At 43.4% G+C, this 21,004-nt stretch overlaps 1 pseudogene; it reads left to right on the forward strand.

Annotated features, from left to right (window-relative positions):
- Positions 1-21,004, forward strand: part of LOC119273706 — a 101,260-nt pseudogene that overhangs the window by 48,153 nt on the left and 32,103 nt on the right.

The following is a 21,004-nucleotide window of genomic DNA, read 5'->3' on the forward strand; positions in this document are numbered from 1 at the left end:
TATCCTATAAACACCAGAAACTAGTTGCAACTCCTGGACAGAGGACTAGGGAAGCTAATAAGTCGAGAGGGTCAATTAAGGATCCCAATGAGTGGTAGTAGCTATTCATGGATCACAAACACATAACTCAGTTCCTGAGGACGGTTTCAATGAGACAACCCACCATGTACTCCTACATGGCCTCTCACCACTACCTTTACCAAATTGTGTTCACACACTTAGCTCACACACAGTAGGACATGTTCATCGCCATTCCAATTCATCCCCGATGAATCAGACCTGACTCAACTCTAAGCAGTAGCAGGCATGACAAACAAGCATGAATGAGTAGGCACATCAGGGCTCAAACAACTCCTACTCATGCTAGTAGGTTTCAGCTATTTACTGTGGCAATGAAAGGTCATGCAGAGGAAAGGGGTTCAACTACCGCATCATGTAACAGTTGAATCGTTGTTGTCCTAATGCAGTAAAAAGAGCAGGAGCGAGAGAGTGGGATTGCATCGGAATGAACAAGGGGGTTTTGCTTGCCTGGCACTTCTGAAGATAATATAGCTCTTCATCGGTGTCATCGAACCCATCGTCGGAACCACGTCTATTGAGAGGGGACAACCACCGACTAGCAAAGAAGGAACACAATCAATGTAATGCACATTTACATGAATGACATGTCATGTTAAGGTACTGAATTCATCTAATGCAATATCTAGGCAATTTAATTGAAGTGGAACTCAAACAAGATCAAATTCCAACTCCAAATGTTATTTCATAAATTGCTCTAATCATCATTTGTCCTATTCAGTGAGGTTAACTTGTTCAAACATGCATGATCATGGCATAAACATATCCTTCATATTTTCTAATCATTTTTCATATATAAATTATTTCATTTGGAGTTACGGTTGAATTTCTATGATTTTTAGAAGTTTTGGCTATTTTCTGAAATTTCCTGAATTATTTTAAATCCAGAGAATCAATTACTGCATCAGCATTGTGCAAGCATGACCTCAGCGAGTCAACTGAGGCTGACTAGGTCAAACCTGACCAGTGGGTCCCACTGGTCAGTGACATAGTGCTGGTCAGGGTCACTGACCTGTGGGCCCGGTCAACAGCCATGTCAGCATGATCAAAACTGATGCGTGGGGCCACCGTGATTAGGATAAATCTAAGCAGGAATAAACTGGGGTTAATTAGCGCGTGGGGCCCATATGCCAGTGAGCTAGGGAGGTTAGTTAGCCCCATCATTGGAGCTAATGACAATGCCACGTCAGCGGTCTCCGGGGTTAGTCGCCGGTGACCTCACAGTGCGGCAGTGGCTCGCCGGCCGGGCAATTCCGGCCACGAGAGCTCGCGCTCTTGGGCTCTATGGAACCATCGTGACGAAGCGCTTCAGATCACGGCCGTGCTTGGCCGTGGGGTGGTCCTTGGCGACGGCAAGGAGCTCGGCCGCGGCATCCGGAGCACGGGCGTGAGCGCGGGAGGCGCTTCGGGGTGCAGGCGGGGAAGTTAACGCGCTAGGGAGGGCGTGCGCGAAGCGGCAAGTGCGATGGACACGACGAGCGGACCAAAAGGTCGCCGGAGTTATGTCGGCGGCGAGCGCAGGCGGCGGCGCATGCGGGTGCATGTGGCACGGCGGCTACGGTGTGCGAGAGGGAAAACAGAGGGAGGGAGAAGATTCAGTGGCTCACGGCGGTCGCGACGATCGTCAAAGTGGGCTCGGGGAATGCCGGACGACGACGGGGCATCTCCGGCGACCTGGGGGTGGAAGGTTGAAGACGACGGCGTCAGCGGCGTTAGGGGGCGTACGGCGTTGCTTGACTCAGCGGAGAGGGAGTGGGCGACGGGGCGATGCTCCTGGCATGTACAGGGGCGAGGGGGAGGCAGTGGCCGCGGTGGTGCTTGTTGGCGGCGACGGTGGTGCTCGGACCGTGCGAAAGGGAGAGAGACTGAGGGGAGGAGGAGCATGGGGAGGGTGAGAGAAGACCAGAGGCGTTGCGTGGCGACGCAGGAGGCGTCCAGGGCGACGAGGGAGCAGCCAGGTAGGGAGGAGGTGGCCGGCGCGTGCGCACACGTGTTGGGCACACGCCCTCCTGCCTACTGGCAGGAGGTTGAAGACGGTGGCGGCTGTGGTGGGCTGGGCTGCTGCTGGGCTGCACAACGTTGGAAGAATCAAAGTCCATGTTGGTTGGTGAGCCTAGTGATAGGAGACTATCTAGCTTGGTTCGGAGAGCACTTGTTGGGTTTCAGATTCGTTTTTTGCTAAATGTTACGGTCTAAATGCTTTTATATCGATATTTATCGCATTATGGACTGTTATTTCACTTTATGTCACAATACTTATGGCTATTCTCTCTTATTTTACAAGGTTTACATAAGGAGGGAGAATGCCGGCAGCTGGAATTCTGGTTTGGAAAAGGAGCAAATATTAGAGACCTATTCTGCGCAACTCCAAAAGTCCTGAAACTCCACGGAACGTCTTAAAAGAAATAAAGAAAAATCCACGCCAAAGATGAAGGCCAGGGGGCCCCCACCCTGCTCACGAGGGTGGGGGTGCCCCCCCCCCCTAGGGCGCGCCCCCTACCTCGTGGGCCCCCTGGTGGCTCTCCGATGCCCATCTTCTCCAATATGAGGTCTTTCGATGAGAAAAAAAATAGGAAGGAACTTTTCGGGACGAGACTCCGCCGCCACGAGGCGGAACCTTGGCGGATCCAATCTAGAGCTCTGGTAGAGCTGTTCTGCCGGGGAAACTTCCCCCCGGGAGGGGGAAATCATCACCATCGTCATCACCAACGCTCCTCTCATCGGGAGAGGGTAATCTCCATCAACATCTTCACGAGCACCATCTCATCTCCAAACCCTAGTTCATCTCTTGTATCCAATTCTTGTCTCAACGTCCGGGATTGGTGCTAGTAGGTTGCTAGTAGTGTTGATTACTCCTTGTAGTTGATGCTAGTTGGTTTATTTGGTGGAAGATCATATGTTCAGATCCTATATGCATATTAATACCCCTCTGATTATGAACATGTTTATGCTTTGTGAGTAGTTAAGTTTGTTCCTGAGGACATGGGAGAAGTCTTGCTATTACTAGTCATGTGAATTTGGTATTCGTTCGATACTTTGATGAGATGTATGTTGTCTCTCCTCTAGTGGTGTTATGTGAACGTCGACTACATGACACTTCACCATTAGTTGGGCCTAGAGGAAGGCATTGGGGAGTAATAAGTAGATGATGGGTTGCTAGAGTGACAGAAGCTTAAACCCTAGTTTATGCGTTACTTCGTAAGGGGCTGATTTGGATCCATATGTTTCATGCTATGGTTAGGTTTACCTTAATACTTTTGTTGTAGTTGCGGATGCTTGCAATAGAGGTTAATCATAAGTGGGATGCTTGTTCAAGTAAGAACAGCACCCACGCACCGGTCCACCCACATATCAAATTATCAAAGTGTCGAACGCGAATCATATGAATGTGATGAAAACTAGCTTGACGATATTCCCATGTGTCCTCGGGAGCATTTTTCCTATTATAAGAGTTTGTTCCGGCTTGTCCTTTGCTACAAAAGGATTGGTCCACCTTGCTGCACTTTATTTACTTTTTTTACTTGTTGCTCGTTACAACCTATCTTATCACAAAACTATCTGTTACCACTTATTTCAGTACTTGCAGAGAATACCTAGCTGAAAACCGCTTATCATTTCCTTCTGCTCCTCGTTGGGTTCGACACTCTTACTTATCGAAAGGACTACGATAGATCCCCTATACTTGTGGGTCATCAAGACTCTTTTCTGGCGCCGTTGCCGGGGAGTGTAGCACCTTTGGTAGGTGGAATTTGGTAAGGAAAAAATTATATAGTGTGCTGAAATTTACTGTCACTTGTTACTATGGAAATTAATTTTCTGAGGGGCTTGTTCGGGGTATCTTCACCCCGAACAGTAGATCAAAGAGTTGCTCCTCAACCTATTGAACCTATTGAAAATGAAATTCCTTATGAGTATCCTTCGGGTATGATAGAAAAACTGCTACCTAATCCTTTTACAGGAGATGGAACAAAGCATCATGATGAGCACTTAATATATGTGGATGAAGTTTGTGGATCATTTAAGCTTGCAGGTATACCCGATGATGTTGCTAAGAAGAAGGTCTTCCCTTTATCTTTGAATGGAGACGCATTGATATGGTATACGCTATGTGATGATATGAGATCATGGGACTATAAAAGATTGAAGCTGGAATTTCATCAAAAGTATTACCCTATGCATCTTGTTCATCGTGATCGCAATTATATATATATAATTTCTGGCCTCGCGAAGGAGAAAGCATCGCTCATGCTTGGGGGAGGCTTAAATCAATGTTATATTCATGCCCCAATCATGAGCTCCCGAGAGAAATAATTATGCAAAGTTTTTATGCTCGGCTTTCTGAAAACAATCGCACTATGCTCGATACTTCTTGTGTTGGCTCTTTTATGATGAAGACTATTGAATTCAGATGGAATTTATTGGATAGAATTAAACGCAACTCTGAAGATTGGGACCTCGATGAAGGTAAGGAGTCAGGTATGACACCTAAGTTTGATTGTGTTAAATCTTTTATGGATACCGATATTTTCCATAAGTTTAGCACTAAATATGGACTTGACTCTGAGATAGTAGCTTCTTTCTATGATTCTTTTGCTACTTATGTTGATCTCCCTAAGGAGAAGTGGTTTGAATATCATCCTCCCATAGAAGTAAAAGTAGCTGCACCTATTAAAGTTGAAGAAAAGGCTGTCACTTATAATGATCATATTGTTCCTACTTCTTATATTGAGAAACCACCTTTCCCTGTTAGAATAAAGGATCATGCTAAAGCTTCAACTATTGTCCGTAAAAGCAATATTAGAACTTATATACCTCCTGAGCAAGTTAAAGTAGAACCTAATATTGCTATTGTTAAAGATCTCTTGTCTGATAATATTGATGGGCATGTTATTCAGTTCGAAGGTGAAACTGCTAGAATTGCTGAACCTTGTGATAAAGATAAACATAGACCTATGGTAGGCGTGCCTGTTATTTCTGTTAAAATAGGAGATCATTGTTATCATGGCTTATGTGATATGGGTGCGAGTGATAGTGTTATACCGCATACTTTATACGAAGAAATTAAGAATGAAATTGCACCTGTTGAGTTAGAAGATATTAATGTTACTATTAAACTTGCCAATAGAGATACTATTTCACCAATTGGAATTGTTAGAGATGTTGAAGTCTTGTGTAGGAAAACTAAATATCCTGCTGATTTTCTTGTTCTTACTTCCCCACAAGATAGCTTTTGTCCCATTATATTTGGTAGACCCTTCTTAAATAATGTCAATCCTACCATAGATTGCACTAAGAATGTTGTTACTGTTGGCTTCGATGATATGGTTCATGAGTTTAATTTCTCTAAATTTAGTAAACAACATCGTGAGGAAGAATTACCTAGTAAGGATGAAATTATTGGTCTTGATTCTATTGCCGTACCTCCTAGTGATCCTTTAGAACACTATTTGCTAGACCATGAAAATGATATGTTCATGATTGAAAAAAGGGAAAGAGATGAAGTATTCTTTAAACAGGAACCTATTCTGCATCACAACTTGCCTGTTGAAATCTTAGGGGATCCACCTCCACCCAAGGGTGATCCCGTGTTTGAGCTTAATCCTTTGCCTGATAATCTTAAATATGCTTATCTTGATGAAAAGAAGACATACCATGTTATTATTAGTGCTAACCTTTCAGAGCATGAAGAAGAAAGATTATTGAAAACTCTGAAGAAGCATCGTGCTGCTATTGGATATACTCTTGATGATCTTAAGGGCATTAGTCCCACTCTATGTCAACATAAAATAAATTTGGAAGCAGATGCCAAACCAGTTCGTGATCCTCAATGACGTCTGAATCCTAAAAATGAAAGAAGTGGTAAGAATAGAAATACTAAAGCTTCTGGAAGCAGGTATAATCTATCCCGCCGCTGATAGTGAGTGGGTAAGTCCTGTCCATTGTGCCCCTAAGAAGGGAGGTATTACTGTTGTTCCTAATGATAAAGATGAATTGATTCCATAAAGAATTATCACAGGTTATAGGATGGTAATTGAATTCTGCAAATTAAATAAAGCTACTAAGAAAGATCATTACCCCTTACCTTTTATTGATCAAATGCTAGAAAGATTATGCAACCATACATACTATTGCTTTCTAGATGGTTATTCCGGTTTCTCTCAAATACATGTATCGGCTAGAGATCAATCAAAGACTACTTTTACATGCCCTTTTGGTACTTTTGCTTATAGACGTATGCCTTTTGGTTTATGTAATGCACCTTCTACCTTTCAAAGATGCATGATGGCTATATTCTCTGACTTTTGTGAAAAGATTTGTGAGGTTTTCATGGATGACTTTTCCGTCTATGGTTCCTCTTTTGATGATTGCTTGAGCAATCTCGATCGAGTTTTGCAGAGATGTGAAGAAACTAATCTTGTCTTGTATTGGGAAAAGTGCCACTTTATGGTTAATGAAGGTATTGTCTTGGGGCACAAAGTTTTTGAAAGAGGTATTGAAGTTGATAAAGCCAAGGTTGATGCTATTGAAAAGATGCCATGCACCAAGGACATCAAAGGTATAAGAAGTTTCCTTGGTCACGCCAGATTTTACAGGAGGTTCAGTAAGGAATTCTTAGAAATTTCTCGGCCTGTGACTAATTTATTGCAAAAAGATATACCATTTGTCTGTGATGATGATTGTGTAGAAGCATTTGAAATACTTAAGAAAGCATTAGTCTCTACACCTGTTGTTCAGCCACCTGATTGGAACCTACCCTTTGAAATTATGTGTGATGCTAGTGATTATGCTGTAGGTGTTGTTCTAGGGCAAAGAGTTGAAAAGAAATTAAATGTTATTCATTATGCTAGTAAGACTCTAGAGAATGCTCAAAGAAATTATGCTACTACTGAAAAAGAGCTTTTATCAGTTGTATTTGCTTGTGATAAGTTCAGATCTTATATTGTTGACTCTAAAATAACTATTCAAACTGATCATGCTGCTATTAAATATCTTATGGAAAAGAAAGATGCTAAACCTAGACTTATTAGATGGGTTCTCTTGCTACAAGAATTTGATTTGCACATTGTTAATAGAAAGGGAGCTGAGAACCCCGTTGCCGACAACTTGTCTAGGTTAGGAAATATTCTTGATGACCCACTACCTATTAATGATAGCTTTCCAGATGAACAATTAAATGTTATAAGTACTTCTTGTAGTACTCCATGGTATGCTGATTACGCTAATTATATTGTTGCTAAATTTATACCACCTAGCTTCACATACCAACAAAAGAAAAAGTTTTTCTATGATTTAAGACATTACTTTTGGGATGACCCACATCTTTATAAAGAAGGAGTAGATGGTGTTATTAGACATTGTGTACCTGAGCATGAACAGGAACAGATCCTACGCAAGTGTCACTCTGAGTCTTATGGAGGACACCACGCTGGAGATAGAACTGCACATAAGGTATTGCAATCTGGTTTTTATTGGCCTACTCTCTTCAAGGATGCCCGTATGTTTGTCTTGTCTTGTGATGAATATCGAAGAATTGGTAATATTAGTAGACGTGAAGAAATGCCTATGAATTATTCTCTTGTAATTGAACCATTTGATGTTTGGGGCTTTGATTATATTGGACCTTTTCCTACCTCTAATGGATACACACATATTTTAGTTGTTGTTGATTACGTTACTAAGTGGGTAGAAGCTATTCCAACTAGTAGTGCTGATCATAACACTTTTATTAAAATGCTTAAGGAAGTTATTTTCCCGAGGTTTGGAGTCCCTTGATATTTAATGACTGATGGTGGTTCACACTTTATTCATGGTTCTTTCCGTAAAATGCTTGCTAAATATGATGTTAATCATAGAATTGCATCCCCTTATCACCCACATTCTAGTGGTCAAGTAGAGTTGAGCAATGGAGAGCTCAAATTAATTTTGCAAAAGACTGTTAATAGGTCTAGAAAGAATTGGTCTAAGAAATTTGATGATGCATTATGGGCTTATAGATCTGCATATAAAAATCCTATGGGTATGTCTCCATATAAAATGGTTTATGGAAAAGCATGTCACTTACCTCTTGAACTAGAACATAAGGCATATTGGGATATTAAAGAGCTTAACTATGATTTTAAACTTGCCTGTGAAAATAGGTTATTTGGTATTAGCTCACTTGATGAATGGAGAACCCAAGCTTATGAAAATGCCAAGTTGTTTAAAGAAAAATTTAAAAGATGGCATGACAAAAGGATACAAAAGCGTGAGTTTAATGTAGGTGATTATGTATTGCTATACAACTCTCGTTTAAGATTTTTTTGCAAGGAAACTTCTCTCTAAATGGGAAGGCCCCTATGTTATCGAAGAGGTCTATCGTTCCGGTGCCATAAAAAGCAACAACTTCGAGGGCACAAATCCGAAGGTGGTAAATGGTCAAAGAATCAAACATTATATCTCAGGTAATCCCATAAATGTTGAAACCAATATTATTGAAACCGTAACCCCGGAGGAATACATAAGAGACACTTTCCGGAACGTTTCTGACTCCGAAAAGGAATAGGTATGTGGTATGGTAAGTAAGCCGACTACAAAACAATTTTTAAGGCAACATTTCTCCATTTTGGAATATTTAGAAAAATAGAAAAATAAGTAGCAGTCCGGGAAGGACACGAGGGCCCCACGAGGGTGGTGGGCGCGCCCTACCCCCCTGGGCGCGCCCCCTACCTCGTGAGCACCTCGTGTGCCTTCCGGACTCTGTTTTCTTGCACATTACGTATTTTGCTCGGTAAAAGTTCATTATATAATCTCCCGGGGGTTTTGACTCCCGTATCACGCAAAAATCTCCTGTCTTTGTTTCGAGCTGTTTTTCTGATAGATCTAGATTATCATGACGTCCCCAAGTGCTTCCAAGGACAAGTTCTTCGAGAAGGTCATCAACCCTTACCTCGCGGAGGTGCTGCGACACCCTCAAACCATTGAGATGCGTGATGGGTTGTTGCACATCCGCGATGTTGAGGGACCAAAGGGAACCGGAAGCGTGGAGACGAGGCTCGAAGCAATGCAGCAACAAATTTTCAAGTGCAAGGCGATGGTGGAGCGTGGAATCAACGCTAGCCACACAATGCTCGCGGAGTTCACTAACAACTACAAGCCGGATGCCAAGAACACCAAGGAGGTCATCTTCGAGCTATATGAGAAGATCGAGCACCTCCAAGCCCAAATCTATGACCTGCAAAACCAAAACTGTGAGTATGAATATAGATTCAAAAGAATGAGTTTAGCTGTAGATTCGAGGATTCCGGAGACTCGATCATCCTTCTATGATGGTGAACCTATGCCTTGGAAGATGGATGACAAGCCCGCATCATCAACAACACCTCCACCTTCTTCACCAACAAAGGAGATATAATCACATGGGTATGGGCACTCCCCTTGGCAACTGCCAAGCTTGGGGGAGGTGCCCCGGTATCGTATCACCATCACAACTCCTATCTTTACCGTTTTTCTTAGCTCGATCCTATTAGTAGTACCTTGATCTAGTAGAATAAAGTTTATGGCATGATCTAGTTTTGAGTTTTGCTTTATGATCCCTCTATGTAATCGAGTCAGTGAGTTATATATAATAAAGATTAGTGTTGAGTCAAGGGCTTGATTATTTTGCCATGATCTTGGGTGAATAAAAGAAAAGAGAAAAAGAATAAAAAGAAACAAAAAGTTCATATTGATCTTATTGAGAGTAATGACTTCACATAGAAAGAGTATGATGATTAAAAGTTGTTGGGAGTTGGCAGACATAGCTTTGGTCATTGTTGCAATTAATAGGTAGTAATAAGGAAAGAGAGGTTTTCACATATAGATATATTATCATTGACATCTTTTATGATTGGGAGCACTCATTAAAATATGACATGCTAAAGAGTTGATGTTGGACAAGGAAGACAACGTAATGAGTTATGTATTTCTTATATCTGAGATAAAGTATGTTGTCATGGATCCTCTAACTTGTTGAGCTTTCCTTTCCCCCTCATGCTAGCCAAATTCTCAGCACCAAGTAGAAATACTACCTGTGCTTCCAAATATCCTTAAACCAGTTTTCCCATGAGAGTCCACCATATCTACCTATGGATTGAGTAAGATCCTTCAAGTAAGTTGTTATCGGTGCAAAGCAATAAAAATTGCTCTTAATATGTATGATTGATTGGTGTGGGAGAAATAAGCTTTATACGATCTTGTGATGTGGAAGTAATAAAAGCGACGGACTGCATAATAAAGGTTCATATCACAAGGGGCAATATAAAGTGACGTTCTTTCGCATTGAGATTTTATATATCCAACCATAAAAGCGCATGGCAACCTCTGCTTCCCTCTGCGAAGGGCCTATCCTTTATTATTATCTTCTACCTTATGCAAGAGTCATGGTGATCTTCACCTTTTCTTTTTCATTTTATCCTTTGGCAAGCTCAACATGTTGGAAAGAACATGATATATATATATATATATATATATATATATATATATATAATTGGATGTAGGGGACCATGAACCATTATTGTTGACATTACCCTTGAGGTAAAAGGTTGTGGGGCAAAACTATAAGCCCCTATCTTTCTCTGTGTCCGATTAAAACTCCGTAACCACAAGTATCACGTGAGTGTTAGCAATTATGGAGGACTAAATGATAGTTGAGTATGTGGACTTGCTTTTTAGCTCTGACATAGACTCTTTCCGATGTTATGATAAATTGCAATTGCTTCAATGACTGAGATTATAGTTTGTCGGAGCCCAGTAAGGTTTATGATTTATACTTTTGCATTGTGAATAGATCATCACTTGAACATAAGTAATCATATGACAAAATCTATATATGTTGCTGTTATGAGAATAATCATGATGCCTTCATGTCCGTATTTTATTTTTATCGACGCCTCTACCTCTAAACATGAGGACATATTTATTGTTATCGGCTTTTCGCTTGAGGACAAGCGAGGTCTAAGCTTGGGGGAGTTGATACCTCCATTTTGCATCATGCTTTTATATCGATATTTATCGCATTATGGACTGTTATTTCACTTTATGTCACAATACTTATGGCTATTCTCTCTTATTTTACAAGGTTTACATAAGGAGGGAGAATGCCGGCAGCTGGAATTCTGGTTTGGAAAAGGAGCAAATATTAGAGACCTATTCTGCGCAACTCCAAAAGTCCTGAAACTCCACGGAACGTTTTAAAAGAAATAAAGAAAAATCCACGCCAAAGATGAAGGCCAGGGGGCCCACACCCTGCTCACGAGGGTGGGGGGGCGCCCCCCTCCCTCGTGGGCCCCTTGGTGGCTCTCCGACGCCCATCTTCTCCTATATGAGGTCTTTCGATGAGAAAAAAATTGGAAGGAACTTTTCGGGACGAGACTCCGCCGCCACGAGGCGGAACCTTGGCGGATCCAATCTAGAGCTCCGGCAGAGCTGTTCTGCCGGGGAAACTTCCCTCCGGGAGGGGGAAATCATCACCATCGTCATCACCAACGCTCCTCTCATCGGGAGAGGGCAATCTCCATCAAAATCTTCACCAACACCATCTCATCTCCAAACCCTAGTTCATCTCTTGTATCCAATTCTTGTCTCAAAGTCCGGGATTGGTGCTAGTAGGTTGCTAGTAGTGTTGATTACTCCTTGTAGTTGATGCTAGTTGGTTTATTTGGTGGAAGATCATATGTTCAGATCCTATATGCATATTATTATTCCTCTGATTATGAACATGAATATGCTTTGTGAGTAATTACGTTCGTTCCTGAGGACAAGGGAGAAGTCTTGCTATTAGCAGTCATGTGAATTTGGTATTCGTTTGATATTTTGATAGGATGTATGTTGTCTAGCCTCTAGTGGTGTTATGTGAACGTCGACTACATAACACTTCACCATTATTTGGGCCTAGAGGAAGGCATTGGGAAGTAATAAGTAGATGGTGGGTTGCTAGAGTGACAGAAGCTTAAACCCTAGTTTGTGCGTTGCTTCGTAAGGGGCTGATTTGGATCCATATGTTTCATGATATGGTTAGGTTTACCTTAATACTTTTGTTGTAGTTGCGGATGCTTGCAATAGAGGTTAATCATAAGTGGGATGCTTGTCCAAGTAAGGGCAGCACCCAAGCACCGGTCCACCCACATACCAAATTATCAAAGTACCGAACACGAATCATATGAATGTGATGAAAACTAGCTTGACGATATTCCCATGTGTCCTCGGGAGCGCTTTACATCATATAAGAGTTTTTCCAGGCTTGTCCTTTGCTAGAAAAGGATTGGGCCACCTTGCTGCACTTTATTTACTTTTGTTACTTGTTGCTCGTTACAACCTATCTTATCACAAAACTATTTGTTACCACTTATTTCAGTACTTGCAGAGAATACCTTGCCGAAAACCGCTTATTATTTCCTTCTGCTCCTCGTTGGGTTCGACACTCTTACTTATCGAAAGGACTACGATAGATCCCCTATACTTGTGGGTCATCATTGGGCCTCTGGGCTGAAGGTAGGCGCCAGGTATTTCCTCTCTGTCTCTCTTTCCCATTTCTGTTTCAGTTTTTCTATTACTTTTATTCTGTTTTGAATTAGTATAAATACTAATTCATTTTGAAAAATCTTGAAAATGATTGTGGCATATGTTTGGATTATTTCCAACAACCTTAAAATACTTTCAAGATTATTTGGACATTTAAAATTATTTATAGGATTTAAATGTCCAAATGCAAGTACTTATGATTTAATTCAAAAATCCAAAAATGACCTAGAAAGGTGTGCACCATTTTTGTCAGAGGTTCTAGACCAATTCTAAAATGATGAACTTTTCTAAAGAGCATTCTGGGTCCTTGAAAATGTTTTTAAGTTGAACCTATTTGATTTAATTTTGGTGCTAGGGTTTTTCATCCCCATTTCAACTTTAATTGAAAAATTAACATGATGCATGGATGCTTTAAGGCAACTAATGGCAAGCAAATTCTAGGGCTGTGACAACTCACCCCTACTAAACAAGAATCTCGTCCTGAGATTGTGGGGTAAGAAGACAGAAGGGGACACAGGCTAACACGATCTACATGATCCAATTGCCCTTCTCGGAGATGTTGATTCATTGCTCCAGTTAGTGTTGGCGTCTTTGCCTTCGAGACCTCCATCTAGCATGATGACCATAGAGAAAAAACTCTACAAGATTTGATCTTCATAAAGATCGAGCGAGTCACGAACAACTCATGGAATTGGACGAAAGAATGCCTCTTGAGCTAAAACACAAGACACTCATCGGGGTGAAAGGAAATAGATGGCGATGGCTCGATTTGGTAGGAAAACAATTCCACGCTTAAGAGGGTGGTGAGCGGTTGTCGACGTAGCGAGGAGTCGAGTTGCCATGATCCCATAACGAGACATCTTAAAGAAGGTGACTTCAAAGAAATATTCCCTTAAGTGGCAAAGAATTACTTTTGATATCTAGATCATTGAAATTTTTTATACCAGCCTAAGGCAAATCACAACAATGGTTTGGCAGAGTACGAAGGATGGCATACCCGGACTAGAATGAACGATGTGGACTACCTTTTTGAAGACAACGCAATGGATGATTTTTGCTTATCATCGAGAATGATTAGGACCCAAGGTAAGCCCACTTTGAAGATGATCCCAAACCATTATTGACAGCTAGATCATGATAGAATAGCACCGTGGCGGTGCAAGCTGGTAACAAAATACAAATGTCGGGAATGTTCCAACCATCATATCTTTCTGAGATTCAGATCAGGTTGGTGTCAAAATATTCCAGACTCACCATGTCTGGAAGGAAAGTTCGCAACACAATTCTACGAGATGACGCTGCGAGATTCTCGGGAAAGGGACTATGGTAGTAAGCTCCAAAACATGAGCTGGTTCTGCTACACACATGTGAACACGCTGTCCCAGACAAGCATGACCACGTAGTAGTCTTATAATAAAACACTACCGAGTTCAGGTGGGGAACCATCGTCGAGGATATCAAAGTCCTTGCATAAGGCATGCTCTTAAGAAGGAACTTCTTCTCCTTGAACAAATCAATCAGTGGCTTGGTGTGCTAGGGACACATATAGAATGAAGGTTGCAAGTCTCCAAACCACAGAACACTTCGCACGTATGCATGCCTGATTTGGGATGATTCCAGAGGAGGCAAAACAAACTTTCTCGAATTCATGGCGGCAACTTGCATCAATTGCACATGAATTAGAGGAAGTCACTTCTTTCATCCAAACATATGCTTCATGAGCTAGCATGAAGAAATGCTTTCAAAGTTTCCAACACTAGCTTAATGTTGAACATGAATCATGGAAAAGATGAAAATATTGCCGATGGGCTCAACAACAGGTCATCCCGATTTCCATGAAGATGGAATTCCACAACTATGTGAACAAAGCGATAGCATTGGTCAGACCCAAAAGATATAATGGTGTATGCTTGAGGAATCTACCACAAGTAAGACAACATTACAAACATCGTTGGTTCTGATTTGATTTGAGGATAGCCCACACTGAAATCAAAGTTTGGACAATACAATAGATCCAACAATTGATCACGAGGATCGATCAATGAAGATATCATCTTTCCTCAACACACACACAAACACAAAGATATCCCTTCAGAATGAACTAAGTTAGGCAAAGCTTTTATCTTCCAACTCTCCAACTTGTTGTTTAGCTTAACCAACTAGCTCAGGAGTATCCAACATAGATTCTTGGAGAAATGGTGGTTTACAAGAAACCAACTTGATCACGAACTCAACATAGCGGTTAGGTGACAACCCGGTAACACTTCCGAGAAGATATTCGGAAATTCATGAACCATCAATATGTTACTAAGCTCGAGAACAATCTTGCTTTTCAAGGCAAGACGATGTGATCAAAAGAGCAAAGGTTTGACAAAATCCTAACTCATCGATCGAAGAGTGCACCAACAAAAGTGGACAAGGTAGCATAATCTATCTTAGAATGATGATTCAATAACCAACACGCTAAGAATGAGAATATTGCCCATTTACCTACCAAGCAATGGGGTTGCTAGGAGTATTGATTTCACACAACATAGTTCACTTGTCGGCATTTCGGTTGCAACAACATGGGACCAAGAAATGAATGATGATGGCGAGAAGTATCACTGTATCAAGAGTTCATAGAAGGTGGTGCAATTCCCATGACAACCCTGACATAAAGACGGTAATACTTCAGGGTCGAATAGAATCAAAAGTTGGATTGGCATTTGATCTACGGAATACAACTACTTTGACCCAATCTGGGATATGGATGAGGTACTGGAGTTTGTTTCTCCTAGTCATTCTGGAATAGAATGGCTTGACGGACCACAAGAATAAAAGACTTTGATGAACGAATGCAATGATATACCCTCGACTATCAATTGATAGACGAAGGTCAGAAACAACTAAGGAGGGACAACTCAAGGAACATACGATTTTCTGAGTTGTGGATGCATAGATTAGTATGTCGAGCGAAGCTCAACATTTCTTCCGGATAACCCATGCGGAAAGGTAGAACTGGCAGAATCACACTTATGAATGGAGAACTCCTCAAGAGTACTCTGATTGTGATCTTTCGGTTCAAAGAACTTCTGCCTTAATGGTTCATGGTATTTGGAAGAAGGAAATACCACGGACCTCGAGGACTAATGCAAAGGTTACTAATATCCTAAAGGAACTAGCAACACTATCAACATGAGGTAAGTAGGGTGAATCTCGGGTTCAAGAACCCAGGAATAGAATACCTACTACTAAATGGCATCACGGGATGCTTTCGAGAATGGTGGACAGAATCATCACACCGGAACACAAAACATGGCTAGATTACTAGGTAACTCCCTAAAACACCTAGGGTCATAATAATAGCTCCAACATATATGTCGAGGCAATAGAGTACCTCAACTCACGGATTAGTGTGGTTGAACTGGCCCAAAGGAACATTGGGAACGGAAAGAAGGGATTTGCAAATGCGTCAGACTATTTAGAGACCTGGGATGACTCGGACAGCATAACGGCTGTAAATGCTCAAAATTATTTGAGACATCCTGCAAAATGGTGGCATAACCACTTAACATCACAATATCAAAGTTCTGAGATGAACAGTCAACACACAAAAGTAGTAGGAACGGAACTCGGGCTTGAACCCATCAATCCTACGAGTCTACAGATTAGTAACACGTGATCCTGATAGAAAGATGAGAAGCCTAGTTCTTAATCCCCGCAGAAAAGAAGAGGTTGACTCAGATCAGAAGGGCATAAGGTAAAGGAGTAAAAAGAGCCATACGTTCCCTTCCACAATCAATTCCCTTACAGGACTAAAGCATTTCTGGACACAACTTCGACCAGTTTGGCTTGGCAATCCTATAGGCAGTCAGGCTCTGATACCAACGCTGTCAGGACCCTGATTCTAAGTCACACCGATCTAGCGTCTAACACCTCATATCACTTTGCAGCCTCACACACGGTATTCCCATGGGTGTCGCCTTACCATGGCCCGGGACCGTTTGCGCCTTTTGGCTCACGTATATGATAGTGTCGCTAGCATCCATATGACACAGAACCCAGGCCGACATGACTAGTCATCAACCCAAAGTGGCACTAACTTACGGGGACATGCATACATGAATCAACATCGAGCATGTCAGTTAGCAGCGTGCGAATCCAGGCTGTAGCACTGGGCTAACAGGACTCCGGGAACCCGGGCTGTAGCAGGCTAGGAAGGACTCCGGATGTCACCGCGTGACATTTCCCCGAAGGGACAGACACAGGAATGAACTGGTGAACCGGGCTGTAGCGGACTACTATGGCTCATGGAAGCACAAGACTACATTTCCCCATAGGAGAGGCTACCAAGGATAAACAACTAGGCTATCGGATCCCACACATACCAAGCATTTCAATCATACACACAATATGCTCGATATGTGCAAATACAACATGGCATCACAACAAGACTCTACGACTCAGAGTATTTATTCATTAGGCTCCGAGGAGCCAAGCATTACAAGCATGGGTCTCATGACCCAACATACAGAGCATACAAGCAACAAACACATGCAGAAGCTTAACCAGTCTGAGTACAGACAACTACAAATGAAGAAGGCTGAGAAGCCTGACTATCTACAAGACCCTGCCGAGGGCACAAGATCGTAGCTGAGGTAGCAAGCTAAACGTCGAAGTCCACACAGAACTACTAGCGAGATTGACGTCTCTTTGAAAAACATAAATTAAGCAAACGTGAGTACAAATGTACCCAGCAAGACTTACATCAGAACTAACTACATATGCATTGGTATCAACAAGGGGGGTGGTAGAGTTTAACTGCAGCAAGCCAGCTTTGACTCAGTGGCTAACCTGAACTACGACTGCAAGCAACTCTTTTGAGGTGGCGCACACGAGCCCACATATTCACCATATCAATACACCACTATGGATCCGCTCTTGTCTCCCTATGAGAACGCCATCCATAGCACTCACGCTTATCTTGCGCATTTTAGAGTATCCACTTTCACTTGTCTATGAACTGTTATAGGCAACCCAGAAGTCCTTTATCGCGGACACGACTATTCGAATAGATGATGTTAACCCTGCAGGGGTGTACTTATTCACACACGCTCTCGCCACTTACCACCATGTACAAGTCGTGTATCTCGGCAACCTTCAAGCGGAAGCCTGGCGAGGGAGTCGGCCACGACCTGACTAACCACACAAGTCTCTAGTCCAGTTTTATCGCCTATTCGGGTTCCATCCGCGAGGAGATCTGGCCAGAGTTTCGCTCAAAGCCCCAAACGATGTGTGCAGGGTTCCCGAGACACCAAACGGGCGCCCGGTACATCGTGCCACGGTGTATCTACCGCATCATAGCCCACCCCTAGGGTCAGCGCTACGCACGGCCGCCAACACATATCCTATAAACACCAGAAACTAGTTGCAACTCCTGGATAGAGGACTAGGGCAGTTAATAAGTCGAGAGGGTCAATTAAGGATCCCAATGAGTGGTAGTAGCTGTTCATGGATCACAAACACAGAACTCAGTTCCTGAGGACGGTTTCAATGAGACAACCCACCATGTACTCCTACATGGCCTCTCACCGCTACCTTTACCAAATCGTGTTCACACACTTAGCTCACACACAGTAGGACATGTTCATCGCCATTCCAATTCATCCCCGATGAATCAGACCTGACTCAACTCTAAGCAGTAGCAGGCATGACAAACAAGCATGAATGAGTAGGCACATCAGGGCTCAAACAACTCCTACTCATGCTAGTGGGTTTCATCTATTTACTGTGGCAATGACATGTCATGCAGAGGAAAGGGGTTCAACTACCGCAGCATGTAACAGTTGAATCGTTGTTGTCCTAATGCAGTAAAAAGAGCAGGAGCAAGAGAGTGGGATTGTTTCGGAATGAACAAGGGGGTTTTGCTTGCCTTGCACTTCTGAAGATAATATAGCTCTTCATCGGTGTCATCGAACTCATCGTCGAAACCACGTCTATCGTGAGGGGACAACCACCGACTAGCAAAGAAGGAACACAATCAATGCAATGCACATTCACATGAATGACATGTCATGTTAAGTTACTGAATTCATCTAATGCAATATCTAGGCAATTTAATTGAAGTGGAACTCAAACAAGATCAAATTCCAACTCCAAATGTTATTTCATACATTGCCCTAATCATCATTTGTCCTATTCAGTGAGGTTAACTTGTTCAAACATGCATGATCATGGCATAAACAGATCCTTCATATTTTTCTGATCATTTTCATATATAAATTATTTCATTTGGAGTTATGGTTGAATTTCTATGATTTTTAGAAGTTTTGGCTATTTTCTGAAATTTCCTGAATTATTTTAAATCCAGAAAATCAATTACTGCATCAGCATTGTGCAAGCATGACCTCAGCGAGTCAACTGAGGCTGACCAGGTCAAACCTGACCAGTGGGTCCCTGACCTGTGGGCCTGGTCAACGGCCACGTCAGCACGGTCAAAACTGACGTATGGGGCCACCGTGATTAGGATAAATCTAAGCAGGAATAAACTGGGGTTAATTAGCGCGTGGGGCCCGTATGCCAGTGAGCTAGGGAGGTTAGTTTGCTCCGTCATTAGAGCTAATGATGATGCCACGTTAGCGGTCACCGGGGTTAGTCGCCGGTGACCTCACAGTGCGGCGGCGGCTCGCGGGCCGGGCGATTCCGGCCACGAGAGCTCGTGCTCTTGGGCTCTACGGAACCAGCGCGATGAGGCGCTTCAGATCACGGCTGTGCCTGGCCGTGGGGTGGTCCTTGCCGACGGCAAGGAGCTCGGCCGCGGCAGCCGGAGCTCGGGCGTGAGTGCGGGAGGTGCTTCAGGATGCAGGCGGGGAAGCGGCAAGTGCGATGGACACGACGAGCGGACCAAAAGGTCGCTGCGGCGGCGAGCGCAGGCGGCGGCACGTGCGAGTGCGTGTGGCATGTCGGCTACGGTGTGCGAGAGGGAAAACGGAGGAAGGGAGAAGATTCAGTGGCTCACGGCGGTTGCGACGACCGTCAAAGTGGGCTCGGGGAAGGCCGGACGACGACGGGGCTTCTCCGGCGATCTAGGGGGGCAGAAGGTTGAAGACGACGGTGTCGGCGGCGTTCGGGGGCGTCCGGCGTTGCTTGACTCAGCGGAGAGGGAGTGGGCGACGGGGCGATGCTCCTGGGCATGTCCAGGGGCGAGGGGGAGGCAGTGGCCGTGGTGGTGCTTGTCGGCGGCGACGGTGGCGCTCGGACCATGCGAAAGGGAGAGAGACTGCGGGGAGGAGGAGCACGGGGAGGGTGAGAGAAGACCAGAGGCGTTGCCTGGCGACGCAGGAGGCGTCCAGGGTGGCGAGGGAGCAGCCAGGCAGGGAGGAGGTGGCCGGCGCGTGCGCGCGCGCGTTGGGCACACGCCCTCCTGCCTACTAGCAGGTGGTTGAAGATGGTGGCGGCTGTGGTGGGCTGGGCTACTGCTGGGCTGCACAGTGTTGGGCCTCTGGGCTAAAGGTAGGTGCCAGGTATTTCCTCTCTCTCTCTTTCCCATTTCTGTTTCAATTTTTCTATTACTTTTATTCTGTTTTGAATTAGTAGAAATACTAATTCATTTTGAAAAATCTTGAAAATGATTGTGGCATATGTTTGGATTATTTCCAACAACCTTAAAATACTTTCAAGGTTATTTGGACATTTAAAATTATTTATAGGATTTAAATGTCCAAATGCAAGTACTTATGATTTAATTCAAAAATCCAAAAATGACCTAGAAAGGTGCGCACCATTTTTGTCAGAGGTTCTAGACCAATTCAAAAATGATGAACTTTTCTAAAGAGCATTCTGGGTTCTTGAAAATGTTTTTAAGTTGAACCTATTTGATTTAATTTTGGTGCTAGGGTTTTTCATCCCCATTTCAACTTTAACTGAAAAATTAACGTGATGCATGGATACTTTAAGGCAACTAATGGCAAGCCAATTGTAGGGCTGTGACAAAGGGGGGCTGGCCCTCTCTTTCCTTCTCCCCCTCTCTCTTTCCTTCTCCCAAGTCCTAATCCAACTTGGAAAGGGGGGGGGCAGTCCTACTCCCGGTGGGAGTAGGACTCCTCCTGGCGCGCCTCCTCCCTGGCCGGCTGCACCCCCCCTTTGCTCTTTTATATACGGGGGCAAGGGGGCAGCCCATGGACACAACAATTGATCGTTTGCTCTTTTAGCCGTGTGCGGTGCCCCCCTCCACCATAGTCACCTCGATATTACTGTAGCGGTGCTTAGGCGAAGCCCTGCGTCGGTATAACATCAACATCGCCACCACGCCGTTGTGCTGACGAAACTCTCCCTCAACACTCAGCTAGATCGGAGTTCGAGGGACGTCATCGGGCTGAACATGTGCTGAACTCGGAGGTGCCGTACG

The sequence above is a fragment of the Triticum dicoccoides genome, chromosome 3A (assembly GCF_002162155.2).
Source record: "Triticum dicoccoides isolate Atlit2015 ecotype Zavitan chromosome 3A, WEW_v2.0, whole genome shotgun sequence".
Classification (NCBI taxonomy): domain Eukaryota; kingdom Viridiplantae; phylum Streptophyta; class Magnoliopsida; order Poales; family Poaceae; genus Triticum; species Triticum dicoccoides.